This window comes from Anomalospiza imberbis, chromosome 9 (genome assembly GCF_031753505.1).
Source record: "Anomalospiza imberbis isolate Cuckoo-Finch-1a 21T00152 chromosome 9, ASM3175350v1, whole genome shotgun sequence".
NCBI lineage: Eukaryota > Metazoa > Chordata > Aves > Passeriformes > Viduidae > Anomalospiza > Anomalospiza imberbis.
The window spans coordinates 11,061,248-11,080,912 of NC_089689.1; the positions used below are offsets into that span (position 1 = coordinate 11,061,248).

The window sequence follows — 19,665 nt, forward strand, 5'->3', positions numbered from 1 at the left end:
CTATGCAGAGATCTTCAGCAAGCCTTGGAAACAGTGTGAACTCCAGTTATCAGCTTCTATTGCTGCCTCAAACATCAGTTTTGTGGCTTTTTACAGTTGCACCGGCAATTTTGACTTCCATCTTACTTCAAAAAAGCGATCACCTGTATGTATTTTGGGAGTAGAGAGCAAGTGTGCAAAGAAGAACAGGTCAAGAAAACAGAGGTCTGGTGACATGGCCCCTGGCATTTCCTTCATCAGAGCTTCTCTCCCCATCTCCATGGTGTAGCAGAACATTCTTAACTTCTTAATGCTTGAAACCAGGAGCATTGCTCTTGAATTTGCTCCTTTCTAGACATTCCTCTGAACCCAAGCTTTTGGACCTGTTTATGTGAAAGATGAATGTAAATACACCATCGTTGGCTCCAGAATCAGATTTTCTACTTACTTTTCCATACCTGAAAGGGGTGAAGATATAAATCATTGCCAGTATCCACAAAAGAGCTATTTATACATGTCTAATTTTGTAGCAAGTGCACTCCAAGAATATTAAGTGGGGTAAAATATTTAATCCCAACAAGGATTAGATAAAGAAGATGCCTAGAGAATTTGAAACTCAAAGCAGCATGTCTATACCATGTACCTGATGATTTCTAAAATTGCGTTTTCTAAATGGCGGTGTCTAATCAACGTGTCTACTTTGGATAGTTGTCTTTTTTTTACATTTGGCATGATACACACAGTAAAAAAACTGTCCTCTTCCTCATAGTTGCCTTAAAATTTGCCAGTTGGACAAGAAAACCAGATGGAAAGAGGTAGATTGAACAGTAAGAAGAAAATGTGGAAGGGCATCCTAGAACAAGGCATATTGTGTCCAATAGTTTCATTTTGCTTTGTTTATATAAGCTTTTCTAGTTCCAGATTCTGTTTTCAGGAAATTTTAATGCTTAATGTGATTATTTACAGATGATCTTTTATTTAATTTCATGCATTTTCTTTCTCTGGAAAGGCTTATAGTGGAAAGTGCTTCTGTACTCCTTTTGAAATCCTGCTTCTTCAGACTTACTTTCCTCTTCCCATCTTGATGGAAGTATAAATGTATCTCACTGAATGTTACTTAAATAGTAACTGATCTTTATACCTGTGAGCCCCCTTTCTGATAGCCACCACATTTAAGGCCATTGTGAAACCTTTTTGAACTGATTAGGTGATTCCAATCAGTTCTGCACTGAACTGCCCTGAGTGCCAGCTGATGGAGTAGCCATGGTTTAGAGGTCAATTCTCATGTCATTGACATCAGCTACACACAGGCAGGCAAAGGCTGGTTTGGCCCTTCATGATGAATTTGGGTTATTTCTTATTTTTCTCTTTCAATTTCCATCTTTTTGTTTGAGTCTGTACCTGTTCCTGGAAGATTTTTATATTCAGGACAAGTTCTTGCTGCGATCATCTCACTCTGAATGTCTCTTGCTGAATGAGACTTCAGTAACAGCTATATCTTTTTACACTTTAAATGCGAATTTCAGCCTTGGTTAAGCAAGAAATTAATTCTGACCCGCCTTCTGTACCAAGGCTGCCAAATGAATGGCTATTAACTCTGGATTATTAAACCCCCAAAAGCTTTTCTGCAGCTTCTGGGAGATGACCTGGAACTTCCTTTACAAAAGGGAATGAAAAGAAAATCAGAAGCTGCAGAGGATTTTTTTTTCCTTTTTTTTTTTTTTTTTTTCAGGAGGCGTGTGAGTAGAGGGGAATGAGGTATGTAAATATCAGAATATCCTTTCTTCTGGTTTCTGGTAGAAGGACTTGCTACTGTCTCTCAGGCTGTAGTATTTGTTGCTGGCTTTCTTTGTCTGTCCTATTACTGGTAGGTTTTCAAGTTCTCTCTAAAGACAGGTTAGATGAACTGACAGTTTGCTGGTTGTGGGCAGTTTTCCCCTCAGGCTTGTGTTTAACACAGCAAACTTGTTTTCAGGGATTTTTTTTTTTTTTTTTTTTTTGGTTGAGTTTTTTTCCATGTCACTCTCTGCAGCTGAAACAATTTTCTATGTGTATTTTGTTTTTGTAATGTTTGATGTATATTTAAGAGAGCAAACAAGCAAGCCCTCTTCCAAAGGTAAGTAAGCAGGTGTTCCACAGCCCCAAGACCTGCAGCTGGACATTCTTGCTTGCTGGGCTCAGCACTGCTATGGACATGAGCACCTTTCTCTCTTTGAAGTGGGCCTTCTGGCTGTGTCTGCCTGGAACCAACTCCTTGGCTCTTGTGAACTGATGGTCTGTCCTGCAGGTTCTTTCCTTCTCCCACTTTTCCTGTCCAGTATTAAAGAATTGCTGTGCTATTCTGAGTGTAACTGGAAATATTATTTATTTTGAAGGCAGAGTAACCTACATCTAAGGTAGATGCATCCTCTACAGGCAGACTAATACAACTGTGATATTTAACAGATACCAAGATAATTGATGCAATTAATTATAGACAGAAATAGGCAAATCTGTCAAGCATGCTTAATACTAAGATTACTCAGCAAAGCAGAGTGGGGAATGTTTTGGGGTGTTTGAGCAGGCCTAATCTGTATTATCTAGTTGCTGTTTTATCTATTTGCTAAGCCTTTTACACAGAGATACTCACTTTTCTCTTTATTTATTAAACATTTGGTTATCCCTACCTAATGCTGGTACACTGTAAAACCTTCTGTATACAAGGTGAGATGGGTGTACTGATTGAAGGCCTGAAGATTGACTGAGCTGGAGCATTCTCAAGGCTTCAAGAAAGGTTTTTACTTGACGTGCTTTCCCGCAGGAGTTCACATTTGCTGTTTTATCTCTGGGAGTGAGCTTAGTGACAGACACACACTGAGAGTCAGGGAGAAATGCCATGGGAGCTACTTAACAGCATTCAGATGCAGAGATGGCATTTGATTCCCAGGCTTCTGTGCTGCAGCCACTCTATAAAATCTAAATCAGGAAAATCTACAGGGTATCAGGAAAGCAGACCTCTGAACTGTGCACTCGCAGCATTAAAAACAGAGTCCTGCTTCTGAAACAATAAACAAATCTAAAGGTTATTTTGGAATAGCTCCTGTTTATTTTGGTGGAGTCTGAAGTGGCAGAATTGCAGGTGTGTGGACACACCACCATGTGTGGTAGAACCACGAGAGTTCTCTGACAAGGTGTTAACAGGTTGCCTGACATACTCATTGTAGCTGCTTCCATTTAATGTAGGAATTGTGTTAGTCTATTTCCTACATGTTGTTCAGGTAAAATATTCTGGATGTGTTTAAAAGCAAGTGCCAGTCTTTTGAAACAGTTCCCAGTACCTGCGCTATAGACATCAAACGTTCTTTTAGAGATAGCAGAGCTTGAAATATTTATTTTGCATTTTAGTTTTTATGCATTTAATGCATTTTATACATTAAATTTGTATTTATAAATATCTGGAGGTGAGTAATTGAAACTCATCAGCAATCCTTTTTCTTTCCCTTTAGAAGTATAGAGCCTGAAAAATCTGAAATACCTTGTGAGTAGACATGCTAATGTTATGTTGAAACTTTGCCTCTCATTCAAGAGAAAGGTAATTTTTTTGTGATTCTTTTGGTACAGTGAAATTAAGAAAGTCACCAAAAATAAACATAAAAGCCAATGACTAGATGGTAAAAGTGATAAAAATGTAAGCACTGCAGCTGTAAGATAACACACTCCCTGATGTCAGAACTGTGAATTGTTGATGAAGTTTGAAGTAATTCCATTCTGCATAATATTTTTAAATTCTCATCTAACACAATTGATTTAAATGCGGAAACTCTGAAATACAAAGAATTAACCTCACCTTCCAGACAAGATGCTTAAGGTTAAAAATAATAGAAACATAAATCTTGTGTAAGTCTTATTAGAAAAGAAATATCTGCACTATCTGAGTTAGATTTCTTTCAACCAAAACTCCTATTCTGAAATGCTACCCTTCTGACAGTGTGACAAATTGCTGGAACAAATGCTAAATAGTTAAATGGACAAGTGATGGATAGCCTCATAAGCCTTGCAGGGCAGCCTGTGTAAGATACTAATTGGTTCTGTGGAACTGGTTTTGGTCAATAAATTCACTTGAGATATTTTTTTCTGTATATGTGTGTTAGATATCTTTAAAGAATTCAGTCTTGTAGGTGACAAACCACTTGCAATGTATTAGGCCACCAACAACTTTATTTTGTCTGCTCTACCATCTACCTTCTTTCAAGGATATAACCTACTAAAAATCTATTATTGATGCACTGCTGTCTCTCAAATGCTTCTGAATTATGAGTTTACTTTGAAGCCTCCAGAATTTTCTGATGCTAAAAAATGTCCATGTTAAGTTTTCCACAGTGTTTGCAATTGCTCTTTCTTTTTTTTTTTTTTTTTTTTTTTTTCCCCTTCCCCTGGAATAGATTCTGCCACTATTGCTCACTTTGAGCAATACGTTCTACTGCAGAGAGCCTAAATATTAGTGTACTCCCCTTGTAAAAAATATTGCCAAGGTGAGTAAAGGCAATCAGACTCTGGACTTTGAGACCTGTGTTAGGAAAGAGTTGAGCCACCAATCCTTGAACTGAACTTGGAGGTAAGGAAGTAGCTGCAGAGGGGTTTTCAGGATTCTCACTTTGAGTTTAGGCCCTAGCTGTTCCTTGTTCTGCAAGCCCTGCACTTTGCTGAGCTCTCCTGGCTGAGCCATGGTTCATGGTGTCTGTGTGTGCCCAGAGCAGCTCTGTCCTGGGGGGGCTTGCAGGCTGAGCTGCAGCTTACACCTGAGCTCCAGAGGGCTGCAGTGAGAGCAGGCTGTGCTCACTGTGCTGCCTGAGCCACAGCCCCTCCAGCCTGGTGCCTCAGCCTGTCTCTGCATCCCTGCTCAGCTCGGTCCCTGCTCTGGCAGGGCTGGGATGCAGGATGCTGACTGAGGCAGAGATGCTGTCACAGGCAAAATCCCAGCTCTTTCTCTGCTCCAAAGTCTGGAGGAGAAGCTTGCTGCTATGGATCTGGTCCTGTGTAGATCAGCTGAAGGGTTGAAAGAGCTCACCCTCTTGTTTCCCAGAGATGAGTACCTGGTTTTGGACAGTCCCTCTCACAGCCCGGCTGCTGCAAACCCGTGTGAGACCCATGCTCTGCTCCTGCTCTGCACAGCATTGCACAGCCCATCCTGGGACCTGCTGTCTTGACATCATCTCCAGGCATTGAAAAGACAAGCCCGGAAGCAATTGTCTTTCAAGTCCTTCGGTCCTTTGTTGAATTTGGACCTAGGTGATTTCAGTGGAAATAAGAGATGCAGAGTTTGTTCTTGGTTTCTTTTGTTTTGGATTCTGTTTTTCAGTTGCCTTTTTTTTTTTTCCCTCTTGGGTTGGTTTATTTGTTTGTTGGGTGGATTTTTTTTTTTAATTTTCATTAGTGCTAAGTAGAATTTGTTTTCTATGGATGCTAAAAAAACCCAAAGAGAACCAAAGCCAGCCTCAAAAAACGAGCCAGGGAGGCAGAAGGATTGAGATGGTTTCACAGTTTTTTCCAGATAGCAATTTCCTGTTCTATAAAGTAGAATAAGTGAATTCTAAAAAAGTCAGAATTTAGAAGGCTAATCTTTGAGATAAAGGAGAAATCTGAAATGAATTTAGAGTTTCAATAATGCTGAACTTAAACATAGAATATGTCTTTCTTTGCTTTGCATTCTTGCTCATGTTAACATATATGAGATGTTTCATAATTAAACCCTATATTTCAACTGCTGTATATTTAAACCAAATTTGACTGCTTACACTTACTAGCTACCTTAGTAGCAAACAGGATGTTCCCAGAATGATCCATAAGTCTAATATATATAGATATATAAAAATGTCAAGAAAACTTTTTGGGAACTAAAAAGCATTCAGCTGCTTTAACATTCAGTTATTTATTCAGTTATATTTAATATTCAGTTCAGTGCAGTATAGTCAAGTCTTGTAGAATGCATATTTAACTGGAAGGCAAATGCATTACTTGGAGAGACTATGAAGACAAGGCTCCATAGGCTCCTTTTAAAGTTTTTGGGAAGAAGTAAATGTGTCAAGGATATTTGTGACATACAACCTAGACCTGGCTTCCCAGTACAATAAAAACATGATTTGTCATTGTGGAAAAGTACATTCAAGTCATTATATGACAAAACAACTAATAGTTTTTTCCTTAAATCCTAATACATGATTAGATTTTACGACCAAGCAGCCCCCAAAACTGGCTAGTGAAAGTTCATTTTGTATAAGTTATCTGGATGGTAGCTTCCTTGTGCAGGTTAGTTGATTGAGGTGTGCAACAAGCTGATCATATCTGTTGTTGATCCAAACAAGCAAGAGCTGAATTAGAAGAGTTCAGAGCTGTCCTGTTAGGGAAGCCTGCTGGACGTGTAGCCATCTGAGAATCAAGAGATAAATGCAGTCTATTTTCTTACATTTAATCAGATTCTGTGGCTCCACAGAAAAGGCTCACAGGTCCCTCTGGAGAGAATTTATAATAACTATTTTAGTTCATTAATACGAAGGATAGAGACTATACACAAAACAGATCAAACAAATGTTATGCAATACCTGATATGCTGATCTCTATTTATGCTTGTGTAAAAGCCCAAGGCTCTCTTAGGATAGTGAGCAGTAAAGTTTAACTACTGAATTGACCGAAGATGATAGACTTGAAATTTTCTGTGTAAACGAGATAATTTTTATTAAATCTTTTAACTATTTTTTTAAGTTAATTTTGAACTTAGGACTGTATATTTTGTATTCTGTAGTACAGAAAATGCTGCTACAGGTAACCTAACAATCTGCAAGGGTGGCTGTGCCAAGAAAAGAGACCTTGCAGCACAGAGCACTCCAGTTAATGGTCACCATAGATTAATTGTTGTGAAGTAGAATTTCACGTTTAAATACCAATATTCTTTTGCTTGTAAATCAACTGGAAGTGAGGGTCTTATGCCCATTTGGATATTGGAAATCTGTCCTTTGAATTCAGCTGAAAAACTTAGATATTGCAAGTGTAATGTACATGATTTGGTATAAGGAACTTGTAAATACTATGTATGTCTAAAAATTGTGATGCACATCCCAAAGGGCTTTCATTCCTGTAGAAACCTCTTAATCACCTCAGAAAGGAAGGGTAAACTGTGCCTCAGGTACAGTCGGCAAGGTAACTGCTCTAAAAGCATCTCTCATTTTCCAAAGTTTCCCAGCTAGACTTGAACTTCAAAGCTTAACTGGTTGTAAATTAAAAGTTTACTTCCAAATAGCTTACGAAACAAACATGGAGAGGATGAGCTGATATGTTTGTCACACTTGTGTACCTAGGTAGCCATGTGTTTATAAAGTGTTGTGTCACATCTGTGGGAGACACTGCAGCTGTTCATAACTTTGACTGTAAGAAATCTGCTGACCTGCTGGATTCCTTAACAGTTTCAAGTCATTGCTTAACCTTTCTGAAAGATTTTTTTTTTAAGTTTATGAAAGCATATTTTTTCAGAAAATCTGAGTGTGTGATGTTAGAAGAGAAAGTAAAGAGATTGAAAGAATAAAACTGCTGAATGTCAAACTCACGAAGATCTACTGAAATTCAGGACAAAATCCAAATTCAGGTAATTTCTTAAGTTACCATCTGTTCTGTTCACAAGTATCTTTTATATACTATAAATATACCATACTGTAACAGCTTCCCAGCTGTGAAGAACCCATTTGCCTGACTATTCTTGTAATTCCTCCATAAAACTTTGGTTTTGAAGTTGGCCATCTGCTAGATGCCAGTGCAATAGGCATTAATAAAATATAGTATAAAGGATAAATTAAAGCATCTGCTAAAATTAATATGAAAAGGTTCTATTTGGCATAGCAGGAAGTACAATAGCATGGAGAAACTGAGCAGTCTGAATTGGAAGTCATCATTTTGAGATATGGAGATAATGAAGGAGGCACTTGGGAGCTGGTCCAGCAAGTGCTTGCATTCATACAGTGTTCAACTATAAGCCTGTGAGTAACCCCATTCTTGGCTTACTTGCACATAAACCCAACACTAAGTGTGTTATGTGACAGAAACAGTTTTTACATCCTGCTGCAGCTATAGAGTTATGGGAGATTCATTTTACTGTTGAGGATAAGCCCTAGCAGGTGTAGCTTTATTAGAAAGGTAAGGCTGTTTGCCTCTTTGTCGCCACTGTGCTCTGTGTGTGTGCTGGGCTGCAGCTCAGAGTTGTAACCACACAGCCCCCAGAGCTCCCTGCATTGACTCCTCCTGGCAGAGAAGCCAAAGGGCAGGATTCTGTAAGCACCCTGCCAGACCCAAGTGATGGATTTCCTGTAGGCTGAGAGGTTGCAGAACATAAATGTACTGTGCTTTTAGTACAGGCAGCATACAGGCTCTACTTGCTTATGCTGATCCAGCAACAGGAGCCTGGCTTGGGCTAAGCATGAAGAAAATTAGGGAGGTGATCAGTGCAAGTGCAAATATTTTCATTAGAAAAAGGCTTCTTTGTGCGGAGGGTGTACAGCACGAAGAGAGTGCTGTATGTATTTCTTCATCCTTGGAAGTTTTTTGGACTTGTGTTTAGTCAACACTGGGGTTGGAAACTTCTGGAAATGTCTTCCAACTGTCTTTCTTGAGACAGTGCTTTTTCAGAACAAATCTCTTTAGCAGAGATCAGGACCAGGCATTGGGGAAAAAGCAAAAGCTGAGACATACATATTTGGTCCCAATATTTTACTATAATCTGGCAACAGTGGGATGGGCATTTCCCAAACAGAAGGTGTTGTCTTTGTATTTATTTAATAAATATGAAAAAGTTTGGTTGAGACACTTTAAGGTTTTTATTTTAACCTAATAATTATTTCAGTTTTGAGATATTGATCTTGTTTTAGAAAGGGTTTTGGTATTTAATGACAGGATATTTTTATGAGAAAAAATATTATGAATTTAATTACATTTTTCTGGTGTATTCTATCAGCTCTGCCTTCCTGCTACTTTGTGGGTAGACAGGAAAAGGTATTCAAATTCCTGTTTGTTAGTCAGTCACTTGAATTCTTCTACAGGGTCTTGGACCTATGTGCTCAATCCCTTAAATAGTCTGGCTCAGGAAAAATAATCTTCACTTGATCAGCTACATAGTCTTTGCCTCAGTAACTGAAATAAAGCCAGGCTGGTTTTATATAATTTCTAGCATTAAAAATGAACAGCTGTGATTCAGCCTCTTCTGAGGCTTAGCTAGGATTTTAAGGTTTGTAGCACATTCCCTGAGCACTGTTGCCAGCCCTGTATTGTTTGTGTCTCCTGTCCTATACTGTGTGCTTTTTCAACTGGGCACTGGTTCGAGGTTTGTCTCCAGCATGTCTCAATATCAGAGTCTGTTTCATTACATTATTTTAGAAATTTGCTGTGCTTATTGCCTAATCGCTTTGCACTCATTTCTCGGCCTTCTGAAAACAGGGATTAACCTTCTGTGGCATTTTTGATCTAGCTAGCCATGGAATCTGAATGGTTTCTGCAGCTGGTAACAGGCTTTGAATTTTGTGAAGTGTCCCTTCCTGGGGCAGACCCCAGTCTGTGCCATGCCCAGCTTGGTGTCACTGTCTCCAGCAGAGATTTCCATGGGACAAACGCCGTGTCCCATGCAGCAGCAGAGGTTCTGTGACAAGCACTGCAGTCCCTTGGGTGCACTCAGCCGCTTGCACCTTGCCAAGTCAGTTCCTGGGCAGCTGCACACCCCCTCAGCACAGAGCTGGGGGCCTGGCTGGGCAGAGCACAGCAGCCACCTCTGCTGGGCTCTGCCAGCAGCTCATTTCATGTGGGGGCTGCTGCCAGGCCAGCTCCTGAAGCATCCTGCCTGGGAGCAGCGCTGTGACACTGGGGGGGACGGTCCTGTTTGTGCTTTGCTTTACTTGCTCGTTGGTCATTCTCTGACCTCTGGCTATTCCTCTTATCCAGCCGTAACTGAAAAGTATCTCAAGGGTTTCTCTGTGTGTATCAAATCTAAAAAAAATACATCATGCCTCTAACTATGAATGGAAGGTTTCTTTTCATTTGCTTCTATCTGTGCATTTTCTTACTGGCTCTTTATCCCTTGGAAACAAACTAGATGAACAGAATATTTCATGTAGGAAACATCAGTTGTGTATATTTAGTTCGAATTCTAAATATTCAGAACTTAATCAGTTCTTTACAAAAGGCATCTGGGAACTTGGTGAATACTCTGCTTACACATATACAATTGGAAGCATGTCTGAGGAGCTATCAGATACGTAGGTACATACGTATACACACATGTACTTTTTTTTTTAATCCTTCCATTTTCAGCAGCCTGCTTATGTACTTGATATCATCATGGTGAAAGGTTCATAGACAAATCTTGATGAAGACCAAGGGTAGAGACAGTGGAAAAAAAGAAGAAAAACAAACCAAAACAGTAAAAAACCTGATTGAAGAAGCTGAAGACTCATATGTAAAACAGGAAAGACCACTGTGAAAAGAAGCTACTTTTTATAATTTTTTTATGCTATGGATAACTTTAAAAGTTATTAGGAGAGTATTCAGGTGTGTGCAGGGAGTCTTTTACCTCAGATAACATAACTTTTACTATCATTGTATATTGCAGTGGCACTCGATACCACTGCACTAGTTAAGGGTCTGTGAGGAGTATTTCTGTTATAAATCTGGAAGATTATATCTCTGTCTTCTCATATTGCATCATCCTGAAACCTGACAAGTTGTCAGTGGAGAGGCAATTATTTCTACCATAACATGGAGAACATAATATAAATTTCTAAGGTATGTAGAAAATATGAAATCCAAGAAAATATATGGATTTAGGAGAAAATGATGAGGTTGTTGGGATTTTTTTTTTTTTTTTCCAACTATAAAATTTGCATGTTGAAACTTTAAAAGTGATCTTCTTGCTGGTAGTTGACAATGAGGTTTAATTGTGTTTTTCAGTTTTCAAGGGTGAGGGAGAGGGAATGACACAGTTGAAGCCTTAAGAAAAATGGGAGGAAAAAACCCAAACAAGCCAGTGGGGCTGGCCAGAAAACACTGTTCTATCCTATGAGAGAAAGATAATATTATTTCCAGTTTGTTGTTGAGTTTGAGAGCAGCTGGTGCAAGAGGAAGAGGCTGTGTTTCCCTGCCATGACTCACTGGATCTCGGGAGCAGCAGGGAGAGTGGGTACGAGCAGAGCCAGGAGCGGCTGTCAGGGCTGGGACACCAAGACTCCTAGCAGGATGTGGCTCATTATTTTTGCTTTGAAAACTCCCCAAAAAGTGAATGTTTTGAAAGGGTAAGACAAAGACTAGGGAGCCAGGAGAGCAGAGACAATGTTTGGAAAGGCAAAAGGAATCAGTGAAGAAGAGTGAAGGTGCCCTTCAAGTTACCTGATAATATGCCAGCTTAGAGCAGCACAATGCATCATCAGTGAAATGTATAGAAGTAGTTGTATGAACAGCATAACCAACTGAGACTAAGTGAACTGCAAATTCAAAATTCAGATTACCCTGTATTTCAGGATACTTGTTTGTGTGAAGAAAGCCAAGTGGCCTTGGAAAAGTTAGCAACTTTTAGTCCCTTATTGTGAATTAGCTTCAGCAATGCTGATTATTGAAAATGGATGAAACAGTTTTCTTATTAAAAATCTTCAAGGTAAAAAAATTCTTTCTCTCTGCCTTGCTGGGAAATTGAATTTTAACCTTTCTTATCTGCTTCCACAAGAAATGGAGGAAATGAACCTGTATTATGTCCCAGCAGTGCACTTATTTGGAAAGATGCGGGTGTTTGATTCACATTACCATAGTGAAGGTATCTCATTTACTGGCTTGGAGCTACACAGACCTCTGCTGAGTGACTACATCTAATTCCTGGGACATGGAAGAGCCAAGTTCAGTTCTCTGCTCTGTTATTCTTCTCTCTCTCCTATGGCCTTATACACCTTGCCTTAACATTGGGCTCTGTCTCAGTAGTCCTGTTGTAATATTTTTGCTTAATGTTGGTCAATAAAACAGAAATTTGACTGAGAGTTGGAGACAGCAATTAAATTGTTCACATCTTGTAAAACTGCAGAAGGCCCCACAGCTACTGACCAACATGGCAAGTAATTCCTGGTGTTCTAATATTCTGGTTTTAATCAGAAATATTCTGTATATTTGTCCAGTATATATTGCTATTCTGATAGTTTTCAGAAATACATTTAGGACCCCAGTAGCTCAATCAGTACTTTTTTTTTAGGACCCTAAATTGAAATTACAACTGTAAACATACAATTCAGAGAATTTTCAAAGGAATTTGTAAAATTTGTTTTCTTTCTTAAATCAGAAGAATTAAACAGAAACATGAATCAGTAAGAAAAAAAAGTCTTCATCATTTATGGATAGAACCTTTATTCCTCAGATTCAGATATGACTTAGCATTTGCATCATTATACTGCTGAAGTGAGACAGTGAAAGCAGACACCACGGGGTCTGTGCTGAGTGGATGGGAAGCAGAAGCAGTTTTGGGCTGACAAATTGCAGAGCCATGGTTGTGAGGTCAGGATCATCCCTGCTGCACTGCCTATTGTATCTGCACGCATCTTGAAATCATGAAACCGTTTTCTGTGGTTCCTCTACCTTGTTCCATCAGCATTATTTCCCTGAAGAAGAGTGGTCAGCTGCTTAACAAAATGAGGGCACAAAATGTGCAGTTATGAAGCCATGTCTCAGAGAGGCCGCTGGGGTTTGGGGGCACCTGGGGAAGGTGCGCAAGGACGTTCATCCAAGGAGGTGCAGACACATTCAGGGGGTTGATGAATATGACAGCTGATACTTGTTTGCTTAACAGCTGGGACCTTCTTTGCTAGCTTCATCACCAGTGGAGAAGTGTTTCATACATGTGCCGTGCAGTATAAACACCAGATTGCCTCCCTGCCTGCCAAATTCCCAGGACATGGGTGCCTGTGAAGTTGCTCTGAGTGCACTGAGCAATCATGATGGCATTTGCTATGTTAGCATTTGTTCATGGGGCATGAACAGGCTGAAACAGGAGTAATGCATTAACAGCTCAGTGTCACAGCGAGGTGGCCACTGTTAGCATGATCTCACACCATGCAGAAAGTTACACTGATCTCAATAGCACTTAAAAGACTGCCCATCATAATTAATGAGGCTGTTAACCTACTCCTGGGAGGATGGCTGAGGGCCACAGACTCCTCCTCATGACCCCAGCTAGAAGAAGGGAAAGAGAAATAATTGCTACATTTGGAATTTTGTGACTATTAAGAGCTTTTGTATACCTGGCATATCATGGATTTACTCTATGCTTCCCATGATTAATTTCCTCCAATTCCCAGATCAGTAGACTGTGGCCACTGAGATCTTCTGACTGCATAAACTGTTTTTTGATTGACATTCTTTTGAAATTAGATCTTTAACCCTAGTGGCCTTCCAAGATTGCCTCTTGCCATTCCTGTATTAGTTCCCAAAAGCTTTGCTTTTGCACATCTTTTTTGCCATTTTCTCCAAGGTTAGTATTTGTCAGCAGTCCCTACTTTTGTAGAGAGTTATTATATATTACATGCATTTACACTCTTGAAGGTAGAATTACCTCCCCTTTCACTTCAACATTGCTTTATACTCCTGGGCTACCTGGCATTCCAAAAGAAGTCGTCATCAGAATTAAGAGCTCATCCACAAATCCTTTTGTGTTTTCTGTTTTGTGAAATGCCTCTTGACAGTAAAGTTGAATTCATATCATAATTTGAGTTTAAAATTCAGTTACCAAGTAGATGTTCCTAAAATTAAAATGGCTGTTGGAAAACATATTCTCTTCCTATAATTCACAGCAGTGAAAATCTGAAAGTGAGAAAAGAGAAGAAGTGGGAAAGCTGGAAGTCTGTAGCAGTAGAAACAAAGGATGCACAGAAGTTTGAACTCTTTCCGTTTTGGTGTGCTAACACTTGTGATTTGAACAGTTAATTGCTCTTGTACCTTTAACCCTTTGGCAGCCATTGCTTTTAGGTTATCTATTACAATGGGGAAAATCCATTGCTTAGTCTAAAAGGAGGTGAGGGAAATACTTTATTGCCTTTTATTAGCAGTCTCTTTCTATACATAAAAAAGTTATACAAGTTACCTTGCTTATAAACCTCACTCAAAGGGGCTTTTCTGTTAGGTTGAGCAGCAACATCTAAAAATGTCATAGGGACATTTTTAGGGGACAATGTCCCTATGATACCTGCTTTCTAAACAAGGCTTCTGCAGTATAGATATCGAGTTACTGACTTTGAGGGGAAGCTGGTAAGATGGGAAAATTTCCATTCTCTTATTCTTTTATAGATAGACAAAAATTAGAACAAGATTTAGATGTTGGTCAGAGATGTTAAGTAAAAAAATAATTAGTAGTGCTCTAACTTACACTCCGTGAAATCATAGTCTTGTCTTGAGATGCACAAAGTTTATCTGCAGGTTATTTTAGGTCCAGCAATCTTAATATATTTTCAGGCCAGATTTAAAGGTTTTACACTGGGATGGTGATGGTGAATGCAAATATGGCCCCAGGTATCAGACTTTATCCTATATTTATAATAATCTGGAGAAAAAATATAACAGTAAAAATAAATCTCCTTATTTTTATAATAGCAAACAGAACAAATCAGAAAAAAACCCCACCTGTTTAACATTGTCTTTTACTGGATTTCTGTTTTAATGTAAATCACTGTTTTTAAATAGGCAATGTATCTGACAGTTTTCCATAGAGATATCAGTGGCTGCATGTGTGAGTTATCTGTAACAGAAATCCATGTTTAGTGTTTGGTTGAACTCTTAGATCTTGGTAAGTTGTCTTCAATTTGTGAACTTGTCTTCCATCTGTGTAGTGCATGGAGACAGACAGCAGCCTACGGAGCCAAATGGGAATTTCACTGCTGTGAGGAGTCCCTGACATGCTGATTCTTGCACTGCCTCATTGGCAAGACTGTGAAGAAGATACATGACCAATGTAAGAAAAAACAGATTATGACATGCATTAGGCTTTAAGTGACATAGTTTACATAAGTTCTGAGTGAGTTAAAAAAAAAAAAGTCCTAAAATAGGAAGACATAACTGGCTCTTACATAGCTTCTTACTTTATGATGCACATTTAGCTCAGCTGAGGAGCAGGCATATAGCAGTGAAACTTCTCACTGTAGACCTAGTTTGTCATCTCAGACTCTCCACAAAGGACAGCTTGGAAGTAGAGACACATTTGTGCATATGTTTACAGGTCACAGACTGCTTTCTCCTCAGGTATGTTTTACAGGAATGATGGCACAATTAACAGAATTGGTATGTTTTCTTTTTGGACACTTCATGTTCTTAATTAAATGTGCTTCTTCAGCATATTTGTGATGTTTAGGGATAGGCAAGACTTATAGAGGTTCTGAATGCAGAAATACACATTTTGTTGACTGTTTTTCTTTTACTAGTGTAATGGGTTGGTTTTGACATTTCGGACAGAAGCCATTACACTATTTGGTCCAAAAACTGATGCCAAATCTGGGGTTTGTCAAAGTTCTTATTTTCTATGCATGCTTAGGAAAGCAGTGGGGAAAGGGGAAATGATGAGGGGATCACAAACTTGTGTGCACCCATTTTTATACCTTTTTTAACCAGAAAAAGTCTTCTACTGCCTTGGAAAATCAAATTATTATACTGGGCTTGGACACATAGAGTGTCCATTGCAGCATATATAGAGATTACTTGTGAGCAGTGAACACCAGGCTAAGAAAAACAAACCTGTGTAAGCTGATGTAGATTCAGTTAACAATGGTTCATATTTTGAATGAAAAAATTTCAGAGGTCTACAGACTCCCTGGACTAGTCTGTTGCCTGGGAAACTGCACTTCATAAATTAGGGTAAGACGAAAATGTGGTTATTAAATATGTATTTTTTTATAATTATTGCTGTAATTTTTACAATAAACATCCAAACCAGGGCTGTGCAATGGACTTGATCAACCTTTTCATGTTTTTACAGCACTGATAATAAGCTTGAGACATTTTTTGTAAGCAGTGCATGGTTGCATAGGAGGTTAAATATTAAGCAAAAATAGTTCTTTTCCAAGTCTATCAGCATATGTGTTGTAGATATAAAATCTCTTCCTCTTGTTATTGATGACTTGCTGTGTCTGCCTTAGATGCAGAATGGACTGCTGGAGGAACGGTTGATTCCCTTCCTCCCAAACCTGGCATAACTGAAAAAGCCAAGAGAGAAAAAGGATTGCTTGAACTCTTATAGCTCTAATCCTGTAGGTGTCCCCTCTTTTCTTAGCACTTGTACTTTTGAAGAGCATGAGCTTAAATTTTTATAAGGGATATATAGAAAGATTTACTTAATATGTGGGAAAGCACAGAGCATTGACTTTTGAAATTGATAAAATAGAACACTTGGACTGGCTACTTCAGACACTGAAGCTTGATTTGCATATCTTTTCAAATGGGAGTTTGAAATACACCAAGAGCATAAGAGCGTAAGCGCATCATTTTTAACGTCATCTGAAAAGAAGAAGAAAGCAAAACCATGCTAAAATGCTAAAAAACACCTCCTGCTTTGGCTAACCAATTCAACAAAACCAAATTGTTTTTGCAACTCCCATCTCCTTGGGAGACACCAAGAGGGACATGGTTTGCACTGAGGAGAATGGAGAAAACCAAGGTTAATGTTAATTTTGCTTGAAACCAGAAACTTGTACAGAGAAGTTGAAAGCTCAAGTCAAAATGAGTTTCAGACAGCTTCTTCCTTCTGCAAGAGCTTCATGAGGTAGTTCCAAAATCTAACTGTAAGAATGTCTTTTGCAAGAAGAGCCATGCTGCTGTCTAGACAACAACTGGAGCACATGCTGCCAGTCACCGCTCCCAGTCTGGAAAGTGCTGTGCATGGTCAGACCAGCTTTTCCTGTCTGCTATCCCTTACTTGGTTTTTGCATATGGCTGCTGGCACTCTGGGTTTCCTTGCAGCAGGGATAGGTCCCTCAGTGGCCACACCTGCCTACTTGGTTGTGATGTTCTAACTCGTGCTAAGAACTGGCTTTGCTCTCTGCCCTCTCAAGAGAGCTGCAGGTTGCCTAAAAGCTACTTTTTGGGTTTGGTCTCTCCACATTTCTTTTTGCTGGGCTTTTGGTTTTAGAGGCAAAACAATCTCCTTAGCTCAAAAGGAATTATCTTTAAAACTGAGTCTTGACATTTGGTTTGGAATGGCAGGAAGAGAAACTGCAATTTTTATATTACTGCATATGCAGCAGGAGTCCTAGACTCCTACTTCAACAAGAAGAAACTCAGTGAAAAACTAATGGCTTTCCTGGTAGTAAATTCATTATTTTCCTGGGGTTAAGCCATTCAGTAACTGTGGGCACTGATCTCTCTGTCAGGGTTTTCCAGACATGGTCTTTAAGTGTCAAGCTACAATTGGAGAATGACTGTTTCAGTCCATAGTGAAGATTATTTTCCAAGTCAAATGAAATAGTGGAATTGAGGAGTTGACATTGGCATAGTCTCCAAACTGTCACACTTGTGTACAAAAACTAATAACACAGGACACACTGCAGTCTTCTGGACAGGTAGCATTTATTTTTAACTCTGTAACGCAGGTAAGTTAGGGAAATTTGGTATTTATTGCCACTCAGCTTCTTCCTCAACTCCCTGGTGGTAAAGATCTACTTCTCTTGGTTGTCATTGTGCTATATTTACTAACATTCTCTATAGATCCTCTTTATTCATTATTTTTTTCTAAAATATTTTTTTTCCATTCAGGAAAATTATGTTGTAAAAATCATGAGAGACTATTTTGTTGGATAAGTGTTGAACCTGAACTGTTCCTTCTAGTTCTACCAGTGGTTTAGAGTGTTCTCCCTGAAAACATTTAGTAATGTTACTAATCTGTTACATATAGTTTATTCTGTCATGTTTTCTCTGTGGAAAATTTGTATAAACATTGTAGTGCTTCTCTGTGACAAGATGTTGCTTATGTTTGTGAAGGTTTGTTATTTATGGGTGTGTTAGGAAAGGTGGCTTGGAGAAGAGAGCTGGCTTGCTTCTTCTGTTTTTCTGGAATTTCATTTCATTCCAGGATTACTATTATCCTCTGAGTAACCTCGTTGCTACCCCAGTAATCTTTTTTACTGAGCATAGTTACTTACACGACCAAATACAGTTTGTTCTTTGAGAGATACTTTCAAAACATGTTTTAAGATGATGGTTCAATGGGTGTTTCTAAGATAACATCTGACAATCTGACAACTTTTGGATAGTTTTTTGTTTCGGTAGATCTTTGCTTTGTAACACCATCCACAATAGCTTGGGGACAATAGTAAGTTAAGTTACTTCATAGAAGTGGCTTCAGCAAACTTCAGATAGAGCAGTGTAATCCTTTGAATATGTCAAAACCATTAGAGAGAAGTTCCTTATCAAATTTGACTTCAGGTGCCATGTTTGAGACAGTTATGTTACAAATTTTCCTTATCTTTGATGATAACACATAAAACTGTTTCTTGCTTTTACCAAAAAAAAAAAAAAAAAAAAAAATAATTGTGCTTTAGAGAGAAGTGGGACTCAAGTATTGACAGTTTCATAAACCACAGGTTGAAGGCAGCCTCCTTGTTCACAATATCATTACTTTAAAACATAAACTCGATTTATGATGGAGAAGCTTTAAAGCTTCATTTTCTAGAACCATGTTTTCTCTTAAGCCTTTGTTACTCTGCATCTCTGGGCTGGAATAGACATTGTTCCAGCTTGTTTAATCTCTTTATATGGAACTACTAATTCTATCTAATGTTTATGATGGGAAAGACATCTCTAGGAATTTTTTTTCTCTGAAAAAAATGCAATATATTGTGTTTCTAAAGAATAAGATTCAAAGACCTTAGGGAAAAAAAACACCTCATAAATGATTACTAGGAGCACACATAGAGCAGCTATAGTGCTGTGAGTTGGCCATGCTTTTGGGGAAATGAAAAATTTAACAAGAAAATATACTGAAGAAGAATACAGGAATATCTTTTGCCTCCTAAATTTAAATAAAAAAGGTAAACACCTTATTAAAAAATCCAGTTTATCTATCAGCCAACTGAATTGCTTTCTGGAAACACATTAGTTCTGGGCTATGTAAGCAGCAGTTATTAGTGTTCATAGCCAGTTTTATCCAAGAGATGTGTCCTCCAGCAGGTCTACACCAATAAAACTCTGCCATAACTAGGTTTTACATTTTGCTTGTACATGTCCCATCTGCTTGAAGTGTCTCAGCCTTTGTTCCTAAAATGGTTATCAGAATATACCCTGTTTTTCACCTCTGGTGTTTTGGAGTATCATGATTAATTCCTCACAGAAGCCCGGGTTGAATCTACCTCAATCTCAATCAGGGTCAAACATTGGCATGTACTTAACTGAAAGCTATATTGTTATCTTGATTTAATTGTAGAAATGGAACAATGGAATAATGCATTCTATTCACTATTCTAAATAATTCAAATGATTTTATTCAGATTCCTAAGAGGTGACTGTCAGCAGTGTGGGATTTGAAATAGCAAGTATTGCTTTATACTTAACAAAACACGGATAACTGACAGCCCCTTCAAATGGGGAAGGGTTCATTTTGTGATGCAAAACAGATAGCTTGAGTGGGAATAATATTGTGTATCTATATGCAGGATTAAATCCCAGGCAGAA

The 19,665-nt window shown here is 38.6% G+C and overlaps 2 long non-coding RNA genes across 6 annotated transcripts in view; both read left to right on the top strand.

The window, feature by feature from the left end:
* The first annotated feature begins 732 nt into the window (after nt 1-732).
* Nucleotides 733-4,085, top strand: LOC137479295 (uncharacterized). Its single transcript, XR_011002141.1, has 2 exons — nt 733-842; nt 2,780-4,085. It is a non-coding gene; the product is annotated as an uncharacterized lncRNA (long non-coding RNA).
* Nucleotides 4,086-7,233: 3,148 nt separating this feature from the next.
* The window catches only part of LOC137479296 (uncharacterized), a 91,954-nt gene continuing 79,522 nt past the window's right edge, over nt 7,234-19,665 (top strand). For 4 of the 5 annotated variants that reach the window (XR_011002144.1, XR_011002145.1, XR_011002146.1 and 1 more), the window contains exons 1-2: nt 7,234-7,594; nt 14,841-14,962. This is a non-coding gene — a long non-coding RNA (uncharacterized lncRNA). Of the gene's footprint in view, nt 7,595-8,070; nt 8,140-14,840; nt 14,963-19,665 lie in introns of all 5 variants that reach the window. The other variant, XR_011002143.1, reaches the window with a different exon arrangement.